Source organism: Danio rerio, chromosome 11 (assembly GCF_049306965.1).
Source record: "Danio rerio strain Tuebingen ecotype United States chromosome 11, GRCz12tu, whole genome shotgun sequence".
Classification (NCBI taxonomy): Eukaryota; Metazoa; Chordata; class Actinopteri; order Cypriniformes; family Danionidae; genus Danio; species Danio rerio.
The window spans coordinates 19,232,501-19,254,647 of record NC_133186.1 but is presented as its reverse complement, the minus strand read 5'-3'; the positions used below and the strand labels follow the sequence as shown (position 1 = coordinate 19,254,647).

Sequence of the window (22,147 nt, the reverse complement as noted above, 5' to 3'; positions counted from 1 at the left end):
TTTAAGACCCCACGGAAACCCTGTGTAAGCTGGATGGCACAGCAGAGGGCGGGTTTCATCCACTTATTTTATGCGCTTTTTGGATATGCACATACAAACGGCTGATGGAAACGCTATAATGCGCATATATTTTGAAAATGTGTGTGAATGGGCAAACCAGCAAGCTAAGCAAATTGTAAAACATCTAAAGTGTTGTTTTGGTCATTCTAAACCGCCTCAACCATTTCAGTATTATGTTATTATATTAATAATGACCTCCAGGGTTGTCAAGAGTTTTTGCACTCCGTATCTCGCGCCTTCAAACGCCAGCGCGCGTTCACTGCGGGTCAGGATTGCCTTCTGATGCGCAAGTCATTTATTAAATGAAGATAATCCCGCAGCTGCTCCTACCGATGTAAACTCTGTTTTTACTTTTGATTTTTGTCACCAGTCAATCAGAAGGTGGCGATTTTGTTCTCTTTGACTTGTTGGACGAAAACGCTGCTTTATTTGCATAGTCTTTTATGCAATATTCCAGTTTTGGGCATAGATTTAATTAGCATTTTAGATGATAAGATAGCTATTCACACTGCATCAGCACAGCGGTCCCCTTTCTTCCTACACTGAAAACCCTAATAAGTTGACTGAGCTAAATTAATTGAGTAAACTCGTTGCCTCAATTTAATTGAGTAATGGAGTCTCCCAAAACTTGCATGTATGAGTCTATTTAACTTGCCGGTTTTGTAGATTATACTTAAATTGTTCAGTTCACCAAACTTAGTACTTAAGTAGATTATACTTGAATTGTTCAGTTCACCAAACTTAGTGCTAAGTTTGGCAAACTGAATAAGGAAGCCCTTAGGCTGATCTTAAAGGCAAGGTTTACCAACTAGGACTTCACAATAAAAACAGTTTGAAGTAGCTCCAAGGAACCATACTTCCCTCTACCACAACTGAATCTCTTCTTCATTCACCCACTCGCCTATTATACATTCCAGGTGTCTGACCAGCGCCCTCTAGTGCCCTGTAGTTCCATTTAAAACAGTAATATATATATATATATATATATATATATATATATATATATAYACACACACACACACACAYACGTACCTTATATATATATATATATATATATATATATATATATATATATATATATATATATATATATATATATATATATATATATATATATATATATATATATATAGTATGTATATGTGTGTGTAATAATATACTATAAAATATTTAAAAATAAATTTTAAATAAAAAAAATACGTAGCCATTTATACACATTATGATGAATAAATATATCTGAAGTCATGTTTTCTGATTAAAAAAAAGATCTTGTACAAAAAGGTTGCACATATTAGAATTTAACAGTCAAGTCAACATTTGTGCAAATTACTTATTTTTTTCCAAAGGATTAATTATGATTTTGAGCTCACTACACTTGAAATCTTAAGTTTTTGCAATTTCATGGTACATAAGTTAAATTAACTCATATTTTTAAGTGATACCACCAAAATGCAAAATTTTAAGTTATGTTCAGTCAACTTTACTTAATTGTTTAAATAGGGTTTTCAGTGTATCTACCTGTAAGTTATGTGAACAGCTCCTCCGGGTGTGGCCATAGGCATTCATCCTCTGCTATTTCTTCCTCATTTTTTATGTCCTAAATCTCCATGTGTCAATTGATAACTTTGTGACTGTATGATGATGACGGTCAGCTCACGTAAATCTGCAGTAGCCTGAACTTGTTTTTCGGTTCAAATAATGTACCAGGCTTTTCATTGGCCCATTAAGATCAGCTTTTTTTTATTGGCTACCGAAATGCTGGTCAGTGCATGGTTGAAATATTAATTTATTTACGGTACTCTGTAACAAATTGTGATTTTAAAAGTAACGAAGTAGATTAATCAGCTTAATTTGTACTCAAGTACAAGTAAAATTACAGGCTTAAAATTTTACTCATGAAAGTACAATTACCCCAAAAATGTACTTAATTACAGTAACGTGAGTAGTTGTAATTCGTTACTGCCACCACTGTGCATTATTAACAACCAAGTCCATGCTTGTTAACATTAGTTAATCCACCATGAGTTAACATGAACTAACAATGAACTACTGCATTTTCATTAACTAACAATAACTAATATGAACAAATACAGTAGTAAATGTATTGTTCATTGTTTGTTCATGTTAGTAAATGCATTAATTAACATTAACTAATGAACCTTATTGTAAAGTGTGACCGATTTTATTTGAATTAAACATTTAGAAACTAAATTTTGAGACAGTTGTTGTTTAATTTCGTTGGTGATTCCAAATATGTAATGTAATTGTAAGCTTGGCAAACAGTTTTGGAGATTTTGATGTCTCCCTATACAGGTAAAATGCCCGAGCATAGTGCCTGAGAGGCATTTCAAATATTGAAACCAAGTGAAATGACTTGCCTTAACAGGAACTTTGGCTTACAGACCTGTTGCTATAACAATAACACCTAAATACATTTTGAAGAACACAACTATTCTGGATCGTGTCAAAACATAATTAATCAGATCTATTCAAGTGATTAACCCGCATATAAACTAACCCCTGGGCTCTGAACATCCTTAAGTTGGGAACACAAAGATGTGGTCAACTCAACACGACCATCCATTTGTTTTGCAACCTGATGTCCTCTTCACTGAGTCCCTGAAATAGATTCTCTAAGTGTTTGAGCATGCAAATATCGACTCACTGATGTTCTGATTAAACTCAGCTTCAACAACTTGCTATATAAGACTCTTTACCTTTTTCAGTGTCTGTTTTTCTTGTTCTTTTCTTCTGTGCTTGTGCTTAATATGGGTTATTATAGTGGAGATGAGAAAAACACATTCGGTTCCTTTAATTTCCCCTTAATGTGTCTAGCATAGATTGCAGCTGTGGCCCACGGCATTCTGGCACTCTATGAATATGTTTTCATAATACAAAGCTGGTATTAAACAATGGGTTATTCTTACTCACTCAGAGTGATGCCACTTGTATGTTATAAAATACATTGTGCATCATGCTGATTTTCTTTTATCTTCATTTTAAAACCCTGCATGATTGTTTATTATTTAGAATAAATTGTTTTCAATTCTAGACTATAATATATATTTTTGAATGTATTCATTTACACTCTTTTACATTACTAAAACACTCATGACTTGCTTTTCTGTAGTGGAGCACTAGACCTACTGTAGGGGTGATTGAAAAAACATGTCTTTTTTTCTACATTTATGCAACACATTAGTTACATTTTTCAGATGAAACATGTTAACTTTAAGGCACTTTCAAAGCAAAGTGTCCAGTGGCAACTGAATATAGTTTATACAATAACAGTCCCCTGCTGGTAAAGTTTTATTACACGTTGCAATACACAAGAGCAACAGGGCTAACAAAAGAAAAGAAGAGATAAAGTAATCATGCTTTTTACTTTGTTTTTAGATTGTTTTGAGATTTTTTTTTAATAAATGGTTTTCTTATAAACTTATATATAACCAAGTGAAAAGATGAGAGAAAAGTCTGAATGCGGAAATGGTTTAAATGCAATGCAAATGTTTACAAAAATGTTTATAAAAATGTTTTAAGGTTTTGTGAAAAGAGTTTTGTAAATTGCACTGTGCAAAGGACTGCACAAGAAAATTGGTTTTATTCATTAATAAAATGTCCCTGCATTCATGAGTTGTGAAAAATGAACAAGTTTTCCAATTTAAGTAATGTTGGTATAGTTATTTCCAAATTTTCCTAGATCAATGTTTCAATGTTGGGGAAAGCTACTTTAGAAAGTAATGCATTACAATATTTAGTTACTCCCCAAATAATTAACAAGTTGCGTTACTTGGTTACTATTTAGGCAAATAATGCATTATGTTACTTTTGTGTTACTTTTTTTTGACCAAGCTGAGGCTTGATCTCTTTCAGAACTTGCAGGGTTTTTTTTTTTTTTTTTTTTTTTTTTTTTATAGAGGGGCTCTGCAACACACTCTATAACACACTCTATAACCTTCATTTACCTTAAAAAAAAAACAAAAAAAAAAACAATGTATTTTATCTTCAGAGAGCTCCATTCAGATAATCCTCTTTCCTTTTCTTTCATGTGCACAAAATAATGAGAACATTTCCATCGCAGAAATGTAAAGCTCTACTGTCTTCATTTTCGTCTGTTCCTGTAGTATCTCATTGTGTTTAACGTGACTATGTTTATTATAAATTAAGTATTTTTTAAAAGTGAATTAACTAAACTTAAAAGTAACTCACATTACATTTTTTAAAAGCAACTCAGATATTATTACTTATTTTTTAAAAGTAATGCATTACTTGTTACTTAGTAAAGAAATATTATTACTTAACTCACATTACTTGTAATGCATTAACCCCAACACAGGCCACTTTTCAGTATAATTAAAGTGAATAAGGACTTGATCTGCCAAGCCCTAAAATGACAAAAACAAGGGATTCCTTCACAAAATATGAAGATGCTGATATATTTTAATAGGTAAAAACATAAAAAATGACCTAATGTAGGTAAAGAGCAGAGATGCGCAAACTATGGACACATGATGGGGAAGGTTGGGGTGAATCCCTCATACAGATATCATCCTTACTAATTCAACATAAACTTTTTTTTTTTTTTTTGAATTGCTGCAATACAAAAAAAGCTAAACTCAAATAAATATTTCAATTGAATGTGTATTAATCAGATTATTTTTTAAATGTCATAAAACCAAACAACACTTTTTTTTAGATATTGACATGTATTTGTGGCAAACTTGCTAAAAATTTCTAATATTAGGACACATATTTCATTATCAGTGGAAAAAACAAAAAACATTGAACTCCATTGTGTTATAAATAAAGTTGTTTGTGGTTTTATTGTAAGAAGTAAAAAATAAATATAAACAAATATATAATTAATAATACAACAAAAGTATTTTTATTTATATAATTTTAAATATTATTAAATTAGAAAGTTACCATAGCAAATTTTATGTAATACATTTTGGTATATTTAGCATCGGTCCATCACCCTCACTCAAGTTTATAAAAAAAACTATAATGTCTGACAAAAAGTCAGATGCAAAAAAAAAAGACAATGCAACAATAATTTTTTTAATGATACACTGCAAAAACTAGTTATAGTTACCTTGTTGCTTTTAAAGAGACTTAACTCTAAAAAGTGATTACACCCATTGTTTTAATTAAAAATAATAATAATAATAATAATAATAATCAAGTGAAAGCAGCTTAAGAGTTCCAAGTGACAACAGTTTTAATCACTTTAATTAATTTATGCATTAGAAAAATCTAAGAATATGTTGAAAATTTACATTTGTGTACTAACTTTTCCTTTAAATGCATACAAATGAGAGAGAGACAGAGAGAGAGAGAGAGAGAGAGAGAGAGAGAGAGAGAGAAATGTGAACTCTCTCCAAACCAGCAAAGTATGTTTGTTCTCCACCCTCGGAGTGCTCTCAGATGAATCAAAAATCAAGAGGACTTGTGTAATTCAAGTGAACCTGAACAACCCTGTCAGATGCACAGACTGTGAGATGGGCCCTCAGTGGCAGTCAAATACACACACACACACACACACACACACACACACACACACACACACACACACATACACACACACAAACACACACACTCACACACTCACTCACACGCAGAGGTGACACAAATTCTACATCAGTCCTCCTCGACCCCTGTCAGGTAGAAGTCAAACATTTCGATGACTGATGAGACAGTCCCACACGGTCTCCACGATAAAGTAACTTGTCAATCTGGGGTGGACGTCCTGTGCCAGAATGCTAACCTTCTTACCCCCTTAAAAAAAACTGGCAAAACTGGTCAGAATGACACCTTGTGTGTAATCAAAAATAATATGTTGCATTAACAGTCTATGTGATTGCTGCTTATGCCTGATGATCTACAGCTTGCGGTGGAAGGACAGAGTGAGTTTATGAGTCTCTGAAAATGTCATTTGAAGTTACGTGCCATTTAGCAGCTGCTTTTTAATCAGAGTGACTTACAGTACATTAATTGCTGGGACAGCACCCCTGAAGCTATACTGCTCACTACAAGGTCAAAATGCTGATAAGGCAGGATGGAATATGGGATTTCTTGGTTAGCAGCCCATCTTCTTAACCATTACACTGCACTGGCATAAGAGCAAGGGCAGATGAAATCGAAGAAACGTGACAGTAAAGACTTTTATGGTGTTGCAAAGGATTTCAGTACAAATAAATGCTGTTCTTTAGTGCTTTCTAATCATCAAAGATTTATAGTTTCCACAAAATTAAACAGGAACAAAATACAGTTTGCATACATACAGTTGAACGTATGTAAAAGCATTTCAAAAATGGACCAAAACTACTGATATGCCATTTTGCAATTTTTTATTATGTGCCTTTGTTGAACAAACTTTCAGTTTTGAAATAGGTTTATGCTTTATATTCCCCATTATGGTATTTCAAATATTTCCGTTCATGAAGAGTAATACTGTCGTAAAAAAAAAAAAAAATCACAATTTTTTTTCTTTTTCCAACAAGAAAGAATTGTTCCTTAACCCATTGATCTATTTAATGGGTTGGTCACAGCGCCTCTGGCCTGGGGTGTATGCGAATGGCAAATGCACATTACCTGAAGGGTTTTTGATCTCACTAACCTGAATGTATTTTTCTGTTGTCCCCAAACTTTATTCACTCAAGACTTTGCTAAGCTAACTCTTTAACTCCATTTGCACTGAACTTTGAGTGTATTACATTCAGAGATATTGTTTATATTTACACATCGACTGAAGTATAAAATATAATATCGTAGTGGACCACCCCTTTAAAAGAAAGTGGTCAATGATTCTAGTTTCACTTTCATAATTGATTTACATAGATGTGTAACAAGCATAGAGAATGCTTCCACAGTGAAGAAGAATTTATAGTAGGCACATATCATCTATTCACTATCAACACCCAAATGCAACGGACTCATCAATCAGAGCAGAGGAATCTCTTGGACAGGAGGAGTTTAGAAAGATTGAACTTTAAAGCTAATTGTTTGAAAGTCTTTAAAAAATAAGACTGTAAAATTATTACAATTAAAAGGTTTTTGACATTAGATGTAGTCCCTACTGTATTGTAGAACAAAAAACAGGAATGTTTCAAACAGAATAACAGGGCACTTTCCTGTCAACTTTATTCCAGAATTTATAATTAACTCTAAAGCACATGTACTTAAAAGAGAGCAGGCAATGACAAAAATACATGGAGTGTCAGTTTGATGTGCTCTTTACCTTCCTTTAATACTCTTTCTCTGTGATCTGCATTCATTTGATGCGAGAGGAACAAGAGAGGCATCACTGCTTTAAATACTTTATAATCCTGACAGCTGATTGGTTCATTTTTCAATTTCTTACATGGAATAATTTCTGTTAAAGAGCAGGATAGCTGTGTTGTGCAAGTTACAATGAACAATGCTAAAAATCAATCTTCCCTCTGCAGATAGCTTAAATTAAACACACTTATTCAACTAGCCATTGATACTTACTGCAAAGACCCAAAGGTCCCAGCTTTATTTTGTTTTTGTTAATCTTCATCATTTTTAATGTGGGTGTGTTTACATATAGTTTGTGTGAAAGTAAAAGTTGGTGTTCTTGTTTGGTTTCAAGTGCTTAAGATGTTAATGGCTGTTATCTCTTTAATCTGTTCCTATAACTTCAGTGTTTTTCACTCATCTGCTAATGCATTAGCAACTAAATCGACACAAGATTCAAACAGAGTGAAAATTTAAATGGTTTACAGCCATTAATTGGATCCAAGGAACAGGAAACACACAATTAGAGGTGTGCATGCACAAGTAGGTCATGCGCGCACACACACACACATACACACACACACACACAAATCCATGCTGTGGTTTTCTAGACGATGTTCCCTTCAGATTACTGTCTGGCTGAATATCAGTGTTGCCATTATAATCGGCAGTACAGCCATTACAAGCATTTTAATTAATTACATTCCCAGTACCACAAAAACCCACTATCTTTCTTCGCCTCACTGACTTCAACTTAATCCGGCCGATACATTCTGACAAAGCTCTCAGGCCTGAGCTCCGCCACCACTGCAGATCGCTCTGAGGATTTCAAGCATAAAGGTTCTTCCAGATTACTTGCTTTACTAATCCTGCAAACTGTAGTTTAAACAGCATGTTTATGCTAAATTTATATGCATTAAAAAAATCTGCCATCAGCTAAATCATTGCTTGCCTTTAATATCACTTCAGACTATGTCTATTGTACATTTATGATCCGATGTACATTTTACTGGTGAAATCAAGCTGTTTTGATGTCTATCTTATATTTAAATATGGGCAAATCTAAGTGCAATTGGTTGACATTGAGTATGTTCACATGGACACCAATAATCCGATTTTAATGCAATTAAGATAATACTCTGATTAAGAGTAGACCATTCAAACAGTGATTTGTGATGAATTTAACTAAACAGAAATCGAATTAAGACATGAGGAGTTTGCCAATTTTAGTCACATTATTGAAGTGCATTACAGACATGTGAACACAGCAATCAAACTATTACCGTCGGATTGTCACCACCTTTTGTGACAGGATATTCCATACACACAGCTGTTTCACACTATTCTCTGCACCTACCGAGTCAGTGAAGGACCACAGATAACTGCATCGCAAAATGTGGAGGTTTATTTACTCACAGGGTAAAAACTCATGCAGTATCCAGTTCCATTAAAACAACACTCTTCCACCATTCTATACTTGCATCCAATATGATGCATGTCATGTGGTCATGCATGAAATATTCCTGAATGAAAGTGAAAGTGCCAAACTGCAGTTAAAGTCGACAAATTAAAAATTAAACTCCGAAATTACATAAAACTCCAGAGGAAATGTGGATAGCAAGAGACGAAATGATGTTAATCGAATTATGTGCTTTAACTTGTAAAATGGGATCATAAAAGGAACATTTAAAGAGCAGCTCATGTAAACACATTAATCATATTATTGTCTTATTCAGATTAAGGTAAATAATATGATTACTGATCTCCATTTAAAGGTAGTCATTAAGACCATTGCTTAGCATTTTCTACTTAAAACAGCATTGTGGCAAAAAAAAAAGATGGCAACAATCCTTTCTGGACAATTTACATGTCACATTTTAGTATCAATATGGCTTGCATGGGATCTCAATAATGTTGGACTGTGCACAGTAGAAAGCCTATACAGTGGAAAAGTGCCATTTCAGATGGAGCAGAATAGACTGGATTGATCTTTAACATTGGCAGCTCATGAAGATACCATTCGCCACTGCATAGAAGCAAACTTAAAGATCAGTGCTCATCCGCCAGGATGATTGTATTACTTCCCCTACTACTTAATATTAGATGTATAGGATTTTGACTTCTTGCCTGAAAATAAATAAATAACACTTATGTCTCTATCTGATTGGGTAGAGAGCAGTCAATATGAATGGCCTAATGCTACTTTGGCCCTTATGCACACTCAAACTGGACTGTATATTTTGCTTATTTAGAATCAGTTTCTCATACAAACATACAGTTGAAGTCAAAATTATTCACCCCCTTGTTTTTTTTTTTTTTTTTTTTTTTTATATATATATTTCCCAAATGATGTTTGCCTGATAATATTAAATATAAAATAATATAAAAAATGATTTAAGGTCAAAATTATTGGCCCCATTAAGCTATATTTTTTTCTACAGAACAAACCATCATTATACAATAACTTTCCTAATTACCCTAACCTGCTTAGTTCACCTAATTAACCTAGTTAAGCCTTAAAATGTCACTTTAAGCTGTAAAGAAGTGTCTTGAAAATATCTAGTAAAATATAATTTACTGTCATCATGGCAAAAATAAAATAAATGAGTTATAAGAAATGAGTTAATAAACCTATTAACTCATACTATATGTAAGTTACTATACTACTTAAATTGGCCAAGAGAAAAGTCTCTTTCCCCTGAGCACTATGGATCAGTACAATACAGTATAGTTCATTACAGGTCAACCATACTCTTTCTTGGTAAGCACCCTGTTCTTAAGTTCATTATTTCAAATGTAGATGTGTGGCAAGTGTGCACAAATAGAGAGAGGAAGCAGTTCCCTTGTGCCTTCCACATGTTTGTAGTCATGACATGAAGAAAACAATCTTAGTTTGAGCTCGGGTTGATCATTGCTTCATGCAGTTATTGTATTATTACAATGTTGTGTTTTGGTTGTGTATTTAAAAATGTCTTACTGTGTTGTCGTTCAACAAATTGTTACAATTATAGCAAAAGAAAATATAGAGCATGTTCCACCAATGCACATAAAATATTCATTTATTCATTCATTTTTCTTCAACTTATTTATTAGAAGTTGCCACAGCGAAATGAATCGCCAACTTATCCAGCATATGTTTTACGCAGCAGATGCCTTTCCAGCACTGGGAAACAACCATATACTCTGGCATTCACATACATACACTACGGCCAATTTAGCTTACCCAGTTCACCTATACCACATGTCTTTGGACTGTGGGAGAAACTGGAGCACCCCGGAGGAAACCCACATGAACACGGGGAGAACATGCAAACTCCACACAGGTATGCCAACTGGCCCAGCTGGGACTTGAACCAGCGACCTTCTTGCTGTGAGGCAATAGTGCTAACCACTGAGTCACCAGTTGATTTTTTTTCTGTCAATTTGGACCCAAAAGTGGAAGAAATTATGACAACACTTTAGGAGGAGCACCCATGTCTTTTTGATGTTTAGTCTGAGATGTACCACAATGGGGTACCACTCAGTTTCGCTGGCCAACTCGGATCGCACATGTGATCTTGCAGCATTTCTTCTGTGCGTTTGGCTAATGCGCTTAAATGTCTGAATGATTTTAACTACCTTTTTTTTTTAATTACGGCAATTTTATCTGACAGTCTGGCACAAATACGCAGACATCTCCATTCTCACGAGTTTCTGATCCTTCACATTCTTCCAACAGAGTTTGTTCTTCTGATGTAATCTAGGAACATGTGCTGCGAATACATAGCAAAAGCATGTCCTGCTTATTCAAATTTGTCATTAATATTGAAAACAGTTTATATAGGCTTCTCTAAAACTGTAAATATTTCATTTAAATTTTATTTAGGCTGGATTAGTATTTTATTTAACAAACTAACACAATTTCACTGCAATTTGTGTTTTGGCCCATATAGCAGATTTGTTTTAAATTGCATCACGTCAAATGTTGTTGGTTATTCTTGTTTATAGATAACTGACCAACAAAAGATACACTAAAATAAGATAAACAGTAAAGCAAACAAAATTTGTTTTCAAAAAGATCTTTTTTTCCAAGAAAAATATACAAATAATATTTTTGTTCGTCCCCTGCACTAATATATGGGTGCATGATGCGTTTTGCTCTGTGGAAAATACGTTTTTAATTGCATCACTGTGATTGTTGTATCACAAACCTGAGGTATATATTTGCTATTTTTAAAATATGTCTTTATTTTAAACATTATGTCTTGAGCATTTAATTTTTCCTTGCTGTTGCTGATGTGCTTTCATTTCCTCTGTCTGACTCGCAGCAAGTTCAGGCGAGGGAGTGTTTAATAAGCAACCCTGGCAAGACAATAAACGTTTAGATTTCAAAGAAAATATCTTAATAATCAAAAAGGAATCATAAGATTAACTATTTCATAATGAATGCCCTTAAATAATGTAGTTATTAGTTGTCAGCAAGCATTAGTGTTTATTGAGATTGAAATAAGATAAAAAAAATGTTGTTATAGCAACGCTTGTAACTGCTTTAGTAAATAACGATCATCGTAGACGTCACAGGATTAATAAGCAACGTGTAGTCTGGCACATTTTTTAACCAGGACAAGTCAAGATTTTAATCAAGAAAAAAAAAGCATAATCTGAAATAGCGACTGTCATAAATCGTATGATCTGACCAGGGCTTATTCGGTGTTAATTCAACACTGGTGATTTTGTAGTATGGCTACTAATTGATTTTAGTCCTCTCCTGCACACCAGAAAAAGAATATGGGATTCTCCCGAGTTTAATCTTATTACCATTTAAGGTTTAAATTTTTACAAAAACAGCACTACATTATATAATTTGGTAAACAAACGTTTATTCCATTTGCCACATCAGCAAATACATAGCTCATTTCTGATGTTAGGAAGCAACAAAGTCTCACCCAAATCATAATCATTACTCCCCCTCAGTGTATCATCAGACCACATCCAGACAAACAAATAAGCTTAAAACCTAGCAATTTTCTATAATTATCTTCCATATTTGTTCTACCTCAACAACATATATACATAGCATGTTAAAATGATTCTCATATTTCCATCTAACACATGCATAGTAATGATAGTGAGCTACATACTGCGCAAGTAAAACAAAATAGGAGGGAAACAGCGTCGACACTTTTCCATTATCACTGACTTCTGTTTCATATGTGAGCACAAAATGCATTTGACATTTATCGTCATCATAAACTACAGTGTGCGTGCCTGACCTGCGTTCTCCTGGGTTTCAATAATAGGTTATACATTGTTCTTTTAGAAAAGACTCTTTCTATTGTGTGAAAAGCCTTTCAGATGTGCTTGGCAGGTCACAGTAAATGGAGGGAATGGCAGCCCTCATCAGAAGATGGGGGAAAACGATATCATGTCCATGTCGCTGGCTGGAATAAAATGGTATTCAGAGGGTTCTCGCTCTTACTTTCTTGCCTACTCTGTCAGTCAATCCTTACCCTTTGCTGAACGATCCCCAATGGCTTCATGCTGCTCACTGGAAACTAAAAGTCTATGCGTGTCTGTCTGGATTTATAAGTGGTAACTTAATATAGACTCAAATATGCATATGCCCTTGAGATATATTTAGCTGGATGATCAATAGTCAAAACACAAAACAAACATGTCTGCGCCTAAAAATCACCTGAATATGAAATGTGGGGCATGAAAAACATTGATGTTTCTTCCCATGCTGTACGGTGGTGAGCAATACTTCACATTTCACTTTTGTAGCAAAAAATAAAAAGCAGCTAAATGAATTCCAAACTTTTTTGTAGAGTGATATTACACTTTTAGTTTCATCATTTGCTGTAAAAGCCTGAAGGGATAGTTGACCCAAAAAATTCAAATTTGCTTTTAATTTACTCACCTTACGGCTATCTAAGATGTAGGGAACTTTTTTTTCTTCATTAGAACATTAAAGAACAATTTTAGCTGAAACTGTGGTCCTTGGTGACACAGACTTACATAATGCATGTCAATGTGTATAGGTGTTTTGAAGGTCAAAAAACAGACTAAACAAAATTAAAACATGCAGCTCCTCATGACTCTATACACAGAGGTCTCATGAAGTTAAATGTGATTAGAATGCACTGGGATAATATGTTTAAAAGTGCTGTATGAAAAAGTTTTTGACTCTTCTAAAGCATAAAATACCACAATATGTTTGCAGATATTTAAAAAACATTCCAACTGATCCAACTGATTGTTTATCTGAAAAACAATGCTAAAGCCAGATATTCTACTTTGAAAATGTACTTTCTGTGTCAGAGCGTCTGCCTTTTGGTCTGCCTTTTGGTACCTTTAACCCACCCAATGCCAATTTAATCAATTATATTTCAGCATCCCGGGTTGCCTTGGTGGAAAACTGCATATTTGATTCATTCAGTCATGAAGGCTCTTAAATTGTGGGTCCGCAACCGAAATGTAACCTCTGGTGGACAGTAGCAGACTTCCAAATGAGATGCAGATTCAGAGTTCCACACGAGCTGGTTATTAATTAGCAAATAATATTGTAATTGTGAGCCAATGTCTTTACAACACGCTACATGACGAAATATGCAATATTAAGCAATGTGGCTGTTCGCACCAGACGAAACACCAAAGAAATTTAAATACAACCATTTAGAAGCAAATAATGGCACACTCACTGCACTCCAATGAAATGGTAAGGTTTATAATCAAATTAATAAATATTAAACCTCTTTAACTTTATTAAATACAGATGCTGAATCACTGATCCGTGAGGGTTTGCACTGAGCCACAGTTTTAAAGTTCAATTTCAAACGGTTTATTTTATTTTCAAGTTCTGAAGTGAACTATCTGCTGCTGCTTTCAGTAGTATGGCAATAAAAGCACATGAAGTGTATCTAAGCTGATCATTTGTCTCAGTTTATCCTGTTGTTCAGCTGCAAGAAATAGCTGTTTCTAAAATATAAATTTCAGGTATTGGTTAGGACAAAAAAATAGTTTTTTCCACGAGCTGTTTGGGTATTACAACTTCTGAGGATCATTGATTGCGTATACCCTTAGTAGACTCACTTGTTCTGCTCATGACCTGTACACTACGAAATTATCGCTTCAGTCCCATTTAAATTTTAGCGGAACAGAGGAATAAACCGCCAACTTATCCAGCATATGTTCTACACAGCGGATGCCCTTCCAGCTGCAACCCATCGCCGGGAAACATCCATACACACTCATTCACACACATACATTACAGGCAATTTAGCTAACCCAATTCACCTATACCAAATATCTTTGGACTTGTGGGAAAAAACGGAGCACACGAGAAAGTGCACACGAACACGAGGAGAACATGCAAACTCCACAAAGAAATGCCAACTTACCCAGCCAAGGCTCGAAACAGCAACCCTCTTGCTGTAAGGCAACAGCACTACCTACTGCTCCACAGCGTCACCATGTCCAAAACATATATATCACCAAATATGCCAAAAACAAATATGTCCATATATGTAAAACACAAATGTGTCCCATATATGTCAGAAACATATACAGTTGAAGTCAGAATTATTACCCTGAACCCCCCCCCCCCCCCCCCGTTTATTTTTTCCCCAATATCTTTTTAACAGAGAGAAGTTGTTTTTTCAAAACATTTCTAAACATACTGTAATAGTTTTAATAACTCATCTCTAATAAATGATTTGTTTTATCTTTGCCAAGATGACAACACATAATATTTTACTATCAAAACATGTTAACCTATTATCTGCCTGCCTGGTATAAGCATCTAAATTGCAAACTCAAGAATAGACTTCCCATGATTGTATCCATAACTAATAAAATCATTTGCAGTCTTCAGAAACAACTAACACAACTTCACACAGAAAGGACAGAGACAAAGATGACAGTTATCCTTCAGATGACTCGCATTCCCTTTTCTGCCAGTTTGATCTTTTGAAATTTGGCAGACTTTTTCCTAGTAAACAAAAAGTTTTTTAAAAGGTCTTCATTCTAAATGTAATCAAAATAATTAATTCAGCAAGTGTTTACCTAACTGTGTGATAGCCATGAACTGTATGATTATTCTTTTTTCATGCAATTTGTGTAACTTTGATGTATGTGCATTTATTCTATTGTATGTCATTATGTATTTGTTGTATTGGTTATCCATTAAGGTGGATTTTAAAGCTTTAAAACACACACACACACACACACACACACAAACACATACTCTGATTTTACCTTATTAGGAAGGGTCGTGAATATTAATGAGGTCTGCTCTGATGCTCCTGCTGGCCATGTCAGCTGTTGACATTCACACAGCTTGATGTACTCTGAAATACATACACACACACAAAATCATACACTAGTTGTAAACATATAATCTACCAACAAACTGAATAGATGACTTGTCATAATTTAAAGTACACATTAAATCAAAACTAACCCAGTGACTTTTACCCACAGCACATAAATGGTTAACTACATGTGGCAAACAAAAAATATTATGATTTTTAACAATATTTTTACTTATCATGATAATGTTTTGCACAGTTTCTTTTTTAATGGAGTAAAGTCATTTTAAAAAGGCTACTGAAATGAAAAAGAAATCCACTATTTCTTTTAACCAATATATGTGCACCCACTGACAGGTAAAAACTGATCTCACTCTCTCTAAAGTTGCTTTATTTCTTTATCGTACAGTAGCCTATTGCCAAAGCATTTTAGCTATGTATAAAGTAATATTTAACCATCAAATTAATAAAATATATAGCAAATGAAAAATCAATAAAAGAAAAAAACTAAAAATACACAATATTGCTAAAAACATTATAAAAATTACAAGAATAAAACGTGTAGATAATTTAAAAAATGGCAAATTGCTATTAACATTTCTAATGGTGTACAAATATTTTAAAGCCAGTATAGATGTCATTTTGTCCTCTTTGAGTATATAGTAAAGTTTTTCTCAGTCATTTATCAAACAATTAATTATTTAATGTTTCTCTCACTCGTATAGCTGTGCGCACATATTCAGCTGCAAAGCCAAGTGAAAATAGGCTTAAATAAAAAGGATTGCAAAAATACATACAATTCAATTCCTCAAGAAATCAAAACTAACCATATGATTTTGTTATCTCACATTGCTAGTCTTGTGGTGAACAATTCATCTGTGCATGTCATTAAGAAAAGAAATGGTTTGTTCATCTCATCTTCAATTGAAATCTAAAAATGCATTTCCTGTTTTGTTTAGTTAATTTGTCAGATTACTAAAGAATTGGGCGTGGTTAACATATTTACCCCACCCCTCCAACTGTCAGTTTTGACAACAAACAGAAATGGTGAGCAGTTTCCAATGTTTCTGAATGAAATGCTACTTTATGCATTTTGCCCACAGAAGAAAAAACAAGCCACGCCTACTGTTGTGATTTAAAATTCATGGGGAATCCCAGATATTTTAGGAGATTTATAAACTTTGGCTGAATTTTTTGCCAAAGAGTTAAAAATTCTTGATGCTCTACTGAAGTAAACAGATACAGTATATGTGGAGTAAATTAACAACAGGTTCTAATTTTTGGAGACACTCTCCCTTTAATGTTTGAAGGATTCTGTTAAACAAAGCACTGAAATGCTAAATATTTAAACAGCTGACTACATTTATATGGGCTGGAACAGGGTGTCTATTGGCGCGTAAAGAATGAGGATTCTCCATTTAAACAGCATTTTCTAATTACCCTCAACCTAATAAGGTCACATTCAGAATAGGCATAATCAAATTAAGACATGCAGTGTTCCAATTTTGCTTGCATAACCACACAAATAAACAGAATGTGGCTCCCCATGTCCGTGGCATTTTATACAATACGACAAATGAACCACAGCAATTTATCAGCATAATTAATGACACAAAATATAAATAAAAAAAGGGAAAAAATGAATGGAAAAGTTTCTATAAGAAGCTCAGTCTGATTTTTTTTTATTATTGCTGTACAGAGCGGCTGACTTATGCTACTACAGTTTCTGCTGTCTTTCGGCATTCATTTTTCACATTACCATTGATCCCATTTAAAAAAAAAAACATTGCCAGCTAATATCAATAAACAAAGCCTCTGGTTATGTTTTAAATATAGAAGTCAATCTCTAACATACAGTAAATGCTGTTATCCAATCTTTTTTATTTCTTTCTTTTAACAACATAATGTTTACTAAGCTGCAGAAGGAAAAACTCTAAATCAAGGCTAACATTTTATAAATATTCATAAATGGGTAACACTTTACAATAAGGTTCATTAGTTAATGCATTTACTAACATGAACTAATCATGAACAACACTTGTACAGCATTTATTAATCATAATTGAACATTTACTAATGCATTATTAACATCCAAGTCCATGCTTGTTAACATTAGTTAATGCACCATGAGTTAACATGAACTAACAATGAACTACTGTATTTTCATCGTTAACTAACATGAACCAATACAGTAGTAAATTTATTGTTCATTGTTTGTTCATGTTAGTAAATGCATTAATTAACATTAATTAATGAACCTTATTGTAAAGTGTGACCCATAAATGTTATCCATACTATTTTATGCTGACTAGGTTGTTAAAGTACACTGTTAACCCTTACTGTAGATTATGCAGTAAATAACTGTAAAATAGCCAGTGTTTAGCTGTAATGAAAGGAAACAGTATTTTACTGTAAAAGGATTGAGTTTGTATAAAAATGTGTAATGCAAATGATAAATTACAGTAATTTACTTTATGTACACATTACTGTGACAATAAATGGCAAATTACTGTTTAACCATAACTGTCCCATTTACTCTGATGCTTTATGTTGCTGTTTATAGAGACGTGCATTTTAAAGGCAGAAGACAATGATTTAGGCCTCACCACACTCCCACAGGCTGTCTTATTCTAAACACAAAGGTGTTAGAAAGAGTTTTCAGAAAAGGCTGGCCCTTTAAGGGAGTCAGGTGTTTGATTTGTTTACTGCTGAGTGTGCTCTATTCTCTGTCTATCAATTTAGATGTAGAGTCTGATATGTTTTAGGCTTTAAATAAGAATCTACAATGAATAAGTAAAATGTGTTCAAATGTTTTTGAGGGTTTCTAAAATAAGGCTGTGTTTTAATCTTTTGTTTTTTATCTTGAACTGTGTACTTGAAAGCTACATTGTTAGCTAGTTAGCCTCTCGCTTTTGTTTAAGTATATTTATTTATTGGATATTGCATATTGCCATAATGTACAGATGCTAACAGTTTATGCAATTAAAAACCAATAAATTCCATCACCTCAGTAAGGTAACATGTGCACAGAAATCATCACAGGGAATCACAAAAAATATGATACAAATAACTATCCACACACAAAAGCTCCACTGTCAGGTCCCAGGTTGTGAGTTTGTTACTAAGTATTTTTCAGAGCTGTATTTCCACCTATGAATTTATATTAGAAACAATAGAAAAGTTTGTGGTCATAAAATTTAAAGTAGATAATAATTATAACAATAAAAGATTGGATCCTTTGGATTTTCGGTGTTGCCGACTTTGTTTTTTGAGAACTGACACAGTATCTGCCTGTGTTTGACAAACATGTTTCTATATATATATATATATATATATATATATATATATATATATATATATATATATATATATATATATATATATATATATATATATACACACACACACACACACACACACACACACACACACACACACACACACATATATAGGGTATGTGTGTGTTCTTTTCATATGTTTATTTTTTAATTATTTGAAACTTTAAAAAATAAAATAATTATTTATTTTTTTGTTTTTTGCTGTTTAGTTTTTTTTTTGCATGGTCAGCATTGAGGAGAGAGAAACACATTTTACTGCAGCACTTTCTGTGTGTGTGTGTGTGTGTGTGTGTGTGTGTGTGTGTGTGTGTGTGTGTGTGTGTGTGTGTGTGTGTGTGTGTGTGTGTGTGTGTGTGTGTGTGTGTGTGTGTGTATGTATGTATAATTGTGTGATAAATGTTGGCAGTTGCTTTAAAAATATGCTATATAACATGAAGGTCAAACTCCAAGTTCCTGGAGGACTGCAGCGCAGCAAAGTTTAGTTCACACCCTGCTTCACACTGCACTTTTCTCCCTTTAAACTTCCATTCATACGCATGTGAATGCTGCAGACCTGGAATGCTGGCTCATGTGAAAAATTTTACTGTTCGCAGCATTGGAAAGTTCAAACTTGGAGAACTCTGACCTGCGAAATCACATCATGTAATTGCTTGAGACCAATCAAAGATTAAAACATGACCTGTCTGAACAAAAATTTAAACTATGGACCAGTCGCTTGATTTTAGAATTTTGCATGCTTAAACGGTAGTGTGACCGCAGCCTTACTGTGCAAACCTGTAATATGTAAGACGATATTTATATCTGCTGATTTCTTAATTTTGTTATACATTTTCTGTTATTTATTTGTTTGCTGCCAAAACAATAAAATACATTTGTCTAAATTTTTATGCCTTCTATTTTTAATAACAGGTAAGAATACTAATTAATTTTATTAAGACTATGACAAGCTATTAATGTGTATGCAGTATAATGCTGTGAGTTGTACCACTACAGTACAGTAATTAACTGTACACAATTTCCAGTTAGTTACCACTACTGCTAGTTAGTAACACTGCATACACACAGCAACACTGCTGCCAGCTACTCACTGTAACCAAACTTTTATTCTACTGTAAAAACGCCCGGTAAGGTCTAACAGTGTACATCTAGGATCTACACAGTAGTAATTTATTAATTCTGTGAGTTCAAATATACATTCACTGGCCACTTCATTTGGTACACCTGTCCAACTCCTCATTTTCGCAAATTTCTAATAAATTTGTTTTTGTTTTGTACACATGGTCAAAAAGATCTGCTGCAGTTCAAAGCCAGCATTGGAACAGGAGAAGAAATGTGATTTAAGTGACTTTAAACGTGACAAGTTTGTGCCAGACGAGCTGGTCTGAGTATTTGAGAAACTGCTGATCTACTGAGATTTTCACGCAAAGCCATCTCTAGGGTTTACAGAGAATTGTCTGAAAAAGAGAAAATATACAGTAAGTGGCAGTTCTGTGGATGTAAATGTCTTGTTAATGAAGAGAATGTCCAGACTGGTTTGAGCTGTTAGAAAGGCAACAATAACTCAAATAACCACTTGTTACAACCAAGGTATGCAGAAGAGCATTTTTGAATGCACAACATGCTGAACCTTGAGGCAGATGGGTTACAACAGCAGTAGACCACACCGGGTGATATTCCTGCCGGCTAAGAACAATCCGCTCACAAAAATTGGACAATAGAAGAAACGTTGCCTGGTCTGATGAATCTCGATTTCTGCTAAACAGAAACAAAACAACATATGCTTTTGTGTTGTTGACGGCATTCTGATTTCATCCTGCCTTATATTAACGGTGCAGGCTGGTGGTAGTGGTGGTGTAATGGTGTGGGGATATTCATGAAAGAGTAAGGCAGTTCTAAAGGCAAACGATGTACCTAATAAAATGGCCGGTGAGTGTATATAACGTGTTGACATTATCACACAATATATTTGACTGCGACAGAAGGTATTGCTTGTTCACAGCTATTTTTCCTAGACTATATAGCTGTAATATTAATTATTCATGAGTCAGTAATTTGTTGAACAAATGTGTTTGTGTTTTTGAATCAAGTAAAAATAAAAGTGTAAAAATAAAACAGCACGTCGTAATTACTTGATGAGTGTGAATCATTGCCTTTTTGAATAATAGTATTGACAAGATTAACGCACTAAATAAAGTTTATTTAAAAACAAAACGTAAGCGCACAAAGCAAATTTTATTAATGTTACTCTAACGTTACTTCATTAATTTGTTAAACTAATAAAACAAATAACCCCCATGTGTTCATATGTTGTTTGGCCTGAGGTCTCATCCGTTTGCCAATATTGCCACACAATTTAAAAAACAATATCCAGTTCAATAAAAATGTTGATATAACTGACCCAGATAGCAGGCAGTAATCGGCCCGAGCTCGGCTGCCCTCCGGCGTTTCCGGCTCCGACTCGGCATCGGCGAGTGTTATCCGGGCCGAATGCAGCCCGCAGCTCGCTCGCGCACATGCGGTTGTGATGCGGCTGTAAAGCACTGGCCCGATTCCGGTCAACCATATCCGGCCCGAGTCTGTCTGTAGAGTCCGGGCCGCTTCTGGCAAGGACTCGGCTGATGACAACCGATTAAGTTCTTATTTTATCTAGTAATCTGTTAGCTCCACGTTTAATGCTAATTTGAGAAAATATTCATGGTACGATAGCAAAAAAAAAAAAAAAAAAGAATATTTAGTGTGGATGGTCACTATGTTTAGACGCAAACAAAACAATATTATTTATAAATAGATTATACATGTCATCTGGAGAAAAACTATGTAAAATTCGCTTATTTTTGAGATGGCACGCTCCTGTGCTGACTGTTTTTTTTTTTTTTTTAAGCAGAAGTTGGTTTCATAATAAACACATGCGTTACTAAACTCCTGATCCAAACTCCATCCAGACGGTGGCGGTAATGCTCCAAAAAGCTGGTTGTCAACCACCATGGCACGAAGATCACAAGAAGAAAAAGTTTGGTTTTTCAAAGATTCACGTGGATTCCGGTCAGAAAGGTAAGCTTTTTACTGCTTGTGTACTGTATAATTAGCGAATTTAGAGCTTAAAACATTTCCACGGTGTTTGGTTGTAACAGCGTTTAGTAATTTAAAACAGTTTGATACGAAATGTAACTTGCTTTAAGAAACACGACTGGAGCTAATGTA

General features: G+C 34.1%; 1 protein-coding gene and 1 long non-coding RNA gene across 6 annotated transcripts in view; one reads left to right on the top strand and one right to left on the bottom strand.

Annotated features, from left to right (window-relative positions):
- tafa1b (TAFA chemokine like family member 1b) overlaps positions 1 to 22,147 on the bottom strand; it is a 421,887-nt gene that overhangs the window by 393,174 nt on the left and 6,566 nt on the right. For 2 of the 4 annotated variants that reach the window (XR_012387115.1, XM_073916605.1), the window contains exons 1-2: positions 20,574 to 20,701; positions 15,556 to 15,647 (exon numbers count right to left, since the gene is read on the bottom strand). The gene's annotated coding sequence lies outside the window, so the exon portion shown is untranslated. Of the gene's footprint in view, positions 1 to 15,555; positions 15,648 to 20,573; positions 20,702 to 22,147 lie in introns of those variants that run through there. The other 2 variants (XR_011017210.2, XM_073916604.1) reach the window with 1 other exon arrangement.
- The window catches only part of LOC137496685 (uncharacterized), a 3,386-nt gene continuing 3,165 nt past the window's right edge, over positions 21,927 to 22,147 (top strand). The window contains exon 1 of one of the 2 annotated variants that reach the window (XR_011017205.2): positions 21,927 to 21,997. This is a non-coding gene — a long non-coding RNA (uncharacterized lncRNA). The other variant, XR_012387116.1, reaches the window with a different exon arrangement.